Genomic DNA, 5853 nt, shown 5'->3' with positions numbered 1-5853 from the left:
AAATTATGCCGTCACAGCGGTATGAGCACTCGACGGCAGAGAAAATACTAAAATTGTAACTCTTTTTTTTGTCTATCCGTTTCTATTGTCTCTCGAGAGCGGAAGCTTAATGCAAACGTGATCTGATGAAGACGAAAAAAACTTATCAATGTGTAGACATATTGTGGAAGTTGTTATGACATTTGGAGGAGGGAAGCAACGTAAAATAAATAACATTTAACATCAAGACGGTTTTGTGTACATTAGAAATTCCTGGACGAGGAAACTTGTTGCAAGATTTCGGAGCGGATTTTTCACACAGAAATGAAGTAGGAGATCTTGAAGACCTGGACGCCGCACGAAAGAAGACATGTTAACATAGTAAAGAATGAACTCTTATCTACGCCATTTCCAACTGTCAGTTACATATTGTTATTCTCTATTCTTTTTCGAATAATTTTTGTAGTGGAAACTGGTTTGACTTTTGCTCAGAAACGCCAGAAGGACCACCCCAACAATAGCTTTTCTATAACACGAAGTCCGATTTGCATTTCTTTCTTTCCCTTTTTCACGGTCATTTACGATTTTTAAAACCCACTTTTTATTCACCATTTCTTCCCACCTTTTCAACCTTTTTTTTCCTCTTCTTCTCTTTTTCTTTTTTATTAACCACTACAACTGGCGACCGTGACAGGACGCAATTTTCGGATGTGTCGTTTTTGGGCAAATTTGATACTTTAATTTGTGTTTTTTCCCAACAGAGAATAAACAAAATTCCTGAAATTTACATAGTAACTAAAAGATCAACTTTATTATACCTAAGCAAATGATTATACAACAATATTGTAGAGAATTTTTGTAACTAATTCAATCTGTTTTTCTTTGCATGGCATATATTGATGCAAAACTGTTATTTTGAGACCTTTTGGTGACTATGCGATGGAGATGTATTAAGAAAATCCATATTTTGACGAATATGATTTACGCAGAAGTGAGTGACCAACCGCTGAAGGACAGAAAATTTAATGGTGAGTCACACAATTATGTTTCATTCAAGCATTCAATAGCCAACTGCAGAATCCATTTTTCCCTTTCCACACATCCTGTAATTTTCTTCTAGATTTTTCGAAAATTATCTATCTCTATTGTAGTTTGTGGTGATTATAGTATTGTTGTAGCATACAAAGATCGTAAATTTGACCGCCCAACAATCATTTGTTACGAAAAAGTTTGTACGTCCTACTGCATCTTTCTCATCCATTGTTTGCAATAGAGCAATCATTTACATTGGCGAGAAAATATTTCAACCTTTTCTTTTCTTTTCTTGTCTTTTTCTTTTTTTTATTAACCACTACAAAGGGATCACTAATTTAGTAGTGAAGTGAAGTTTGGGGGGATAAAAGCGCAGAGAGATACCGAAAGATGAATATAGTAAGCGGGTTCAAGATGATGCAGGTAGCAGGAGTTATTCGGAGATGAAGAGGCTTACACAGGATAGAGTAACATGGAGAGCTGCATCAAACCAGTCTTGGGACTAAAGAGGGTTGGGTTATTTGGGGAAGGAGACCAGACATCGAGGTCATCGGTCTCATTGGATTAGGGAAGGACGGGGAAGGAAGTCGGCCATGCCCTTTCAAAGGAACCATCCCGGCATTTGCCTGGAGCGATTTAGGGAAATCACGGAAAACCTAAATCAGGATGGCCGGGCGCGGGATTGAACCGTCATCCTCCCGAATGGGGACTAAAGACCACAACAGCAATAGTGTATTTTATTAATTAGGAGAACCTATTTCCAAGACTCTGCTTCAATCTATCGATGAGGAAGCTTCATTGCGGTGTCGACGCGATGGAAAGCTGTGGGGAGCTAAAATGAATATACGACAAGGCGTTCAGGATGTAACGCCAAACTTTTTTTCTCTGGCGATTTTGGTGAAAAGAAATTTATTTTGGTTTACATCATCTGTAAGCGTTCCAGCATCAGGTCATACACACTGGAGACCCAAAGAAACTGGTACGCCTGCCTAATATCGTGGATGCCCCCGCAAGCACATACAAGTGAAGCAACACGACGTGGCAACGACTCCACTAATATCTGAAGTAATGTTGGAGGGAATTAACACCATGAACCCTTCATGGTTGTTCGTAAATCCGTAAGAATACGAGGGGGTGGAGATCTCTTCTGAACAGTGCATGGGAGCTTAATTAAATACAATGCAAATAACTTTAATTTTAGTAGCTGACTGTCCGATTACGAAGTCTCGTAACCGGTTACCCTGACTAGTATTAGTACGCAATCTGACTGCATAGAAGAACAACAAAGAATGAAAGGAAATTTCCGTTACCAAAATTAATTAATTAAGTCCCCAGAAACTATAAAAAGCCCGCATCTCGTGGTCGTGCGGTAGCGTTCTCGCTTCCCACGCCCGGGTTCCCGGGTTCGATTCCCGGCGGGGTCAGGGATTTTCTCTGCCTCGTGATGGCTGGGTGTTGTGTGCTGTCCTTAGGTTTGTTAGGTTTAAGTAGTTCTAAGTTCTAGGGGACTGATGACCATAGATGTTAAGTCCCATAGTGCTCAGAACCATTTGAACCAACTACAAAAGCTACGAAACAAAAACTACGAACAACAAAGCACAAGTGTAACTGTTCTGTGGGTGGAAGTGTGATTCAACGTACACATCTGGCCCGGTTCTTCCTCGATAAGACAAGATATTTTAAATACCATTTACACTGAATTAATTAAATAAAACTGAAATACTATAATTGCACATAGAAACCCGAATTACAGTCTAATACATGAACACAAGCCAGATACTTTGTTGACTGAACCTGTGACCAAGGGGCATTGTTAGTTAGGAAATTTAGAAAAAAAATAAAAAAAATGTTTCTTACCTTCATATATGTTGACTGAAAATACACTCTGATCATTACAACATCTCCATTCGAACAACATCTGCTGTCTAGCCCATCAAAACAACTGCACACGACATGGCCTCAAATAATACAGCTATCAACATCCTCTCAGCAAAGCACTAACCTCCACAACTTCTGAACAAGCACTGCCAGTGGAGGCGGCGGAATAAAACTCTTTGGCGCAATCTCTGGCGCTGTGACTCAGTGTAGCCACCTTTCAACAGCACGTTGCATGGCATTGCAGATATCCTCAATAACGTTCATGCCTAGGGAATCTGCTGGCTAATGGAAGTGTTTAAATTCATAAGAGTGTTTCTGTAGCAGTTCTTGACGTGTGGGGTGTCGCACTGTCACGTTGGAATTGCCCAAGTCTGTCGGAATCCACAACGGACATGAATGAATGCAGTTGATCAGACAAGGTGCTTATGTACGTGACACCTGTCACAGTCATATCTAGACGTATCAGGTCTCCCATATCATTACAAATGCACACGCCCCACACCATTACAGAGCCTACACCATCTTGCACAGTCACCTGTTGAGATGCAGCGTCCATGGATTCATGAGGTTGTCTGCATACCCGTACCCGTCCATCCGTTCGATACAATTTGAAACGAGACTCGTCCGACCAGGCAACATGTTTCCAACCATCAACAGTCCAATGTCGGTGTTGGCAGGCTCAGGTGAGTCGTAAAGATTTATGTCGTGCAGTCATCAAGGGTACATGGGTGGGCCTTTGTCTCCAAAAGCCCATACTGATGATGTTTCGTTGAATGGTTCGCTCCTTGACACCTGTTGATGGCCCAGCATTGAAATCTGCAGCAATTTGTGTTAGCGTTGCACGTTGGACGATTCTCTCAGTCACCGTTGGTCCCGCACTTGCAGGAACTTAATCCAGCCGCAGCGAAGTCAGTGATTTGATTTTTTACCGGACTCCTGATGTTCGTGGTATACTCATGAAATGGTCGAACTGGAAAATTCCCACTTCATCGCTACCTTGGAGATGCTGTGAGCCATCACTCATGCGCTGACTATGACACCACATTCAAAATAACTTAAATCTTGACAACCTGCCATTGTAAGAGCAGTAACCGATCTAACAACTGCTCCAGACACTTTTCTTATGTAGGCGTTGCCGTCCGCAGCGCCGTAATTTGCATGTTTACATATCTCTGTATTCGAATACGCATGCTTACTTTGGCGCTTCAGTGTATGTCTTGTTACTCCCGACGGACGGTAGCCCTAGAGACAGTCATCGAAATTTGCATCTGCAACTAAGGTGTCTTCCGAGCAAATAGCAGTTATTGAATACCTTCTGGCGGAAGGCAAGGCTATCACAAATATTCATAGGCTTTTACAGAATGTCTACAGACACCGGACAGCATACAAAACCACGGTAAGTACCTGGGCGAAGTGCGTGTCGTTGACAGAACAAAATGAAAGAGATCTATTGTGATGTCCCACGACAAGCAAACCGCACACAGCTGTGGCACCTGCAATATTGCAACATGCGGATTCTCTCATTCTACATGATCGACGAAAAACAGTCAAGCAGTTCAGTGCTGAACTTGACATATGTGTTTGTAGTGCAGATACACTTGTTCACTGATTCGTAATTTAAATATTTGTGCCTACTGGATTCCGTAAACAAGAATCATCGGAAACCTAGCTCGCTGTGTTTGTCCACGTCACACAGAAAGCTGTTAGGTTCAGCCGCCCAGGTAGATACTACGTTCCTTGACTTCCAGAAGGCATGCAATACAGTTCCGTACGGCCTCCGGATTAACAAAATACGCTACTGGCCATTAAAATTGCTACACCAATAAGAAATGCACATGATAAACGGGTATTCATTGGACAACCATATTATACTAGAACTGACATGTGATTACATTTTCACGCAGTTTGGGTGCATAGATCATGAGAAATCAGTACCCAGAACAACCACCTCTGGGCGTAATAACGGCCTTGATACGCCTGGTCATTGAGTCAAACAGAGCTTGGTTGGCGTGTACAGGTACAGCTGCCCATGCAGCTTCAACACGATACCACAGTTCATCAAGAGTAGGGACTGGCGTATTGTGACAAGCCAGTTGCTCGGCCACCATTGACCAGACGTTTTCAGTTGGTGAGAGATCTGGAGAATGTGCTGGCCAGGACAGCAGTCGAACATTTTTTGTATCCAGAAAGGTCCGTACAGGGCCTGCAACATGCGGTCGTGCATTATCCTGCTGAAATGTAGACTATCGCAGGGATCGAATGTAGGGTAGAGCCACGGGTCGTAACACATCTGAAATGTAACGTCCACTATTCATAGTGTCGTCGGTGCGAACAAGAGGTGACCGAGACGTGTAACCAATGGCACCCCATATCATCACCCCGGGTGATACGCCAGTATGGCGATGACGAATACACGCTTCCAAGGTGCGTTCACCGCAATGTCACCAAACACGGATGCGACCATCATGATGCTGGAAACAGAACCTGGATTCATCAAAAACAAAATGACGTTTTGTCATTTGCACACCCAGGTTCGTCGTTGAGTACGCCATCGCAGGCGCTCCTGTCGGTGATGCAGTGTCAAGGGTGATCGCAGCCATGGTCTCCGAGCTGATAGTCGATACTGCTGCAAACGTCATCGAACTGTTCGTGCAGATGGTTATTGTCTTGCAAACTTCCCCGTCTGTTGACTCATGGATCGAGACGTGGCTGCACGATAGGTTACAGCCATGCGGATAAGATGCCTGTCATCTCTACTGCTAGTGATACGAGGCCGTTGGGATCCAGCACGACGTTCCGTATTACCCTCCTGAACCCACCGATTCCAATTCTTCTAAGTCATTGAATCTCGACCAACGCGAGTAGCACTGTCGCGATACGATAAACCGCAATGGCGATAGGCTACAATCCGATCTTTATCAAAGTCGGAAACGTGATGGTACGCATTTCTCCTCCTTACACGAG

Source organism: Schistocerca serialis, chromosome 4, assembly GCF_023864345.2.
Source record: "Schistocerca serialis cubense isolate TAMUIC-IGC-003099 chromosome 4, iqSchSeri2.2, whole genome shotgun sequence".
NCBI lineage: Eukaryota > Metazoa > Arthropoda > Insecta > Orthoptera > Acrididae > Schistocerca > Schistocerca serialis.
Note: the sequence above shows the minus strand (reverse complement) of the source record.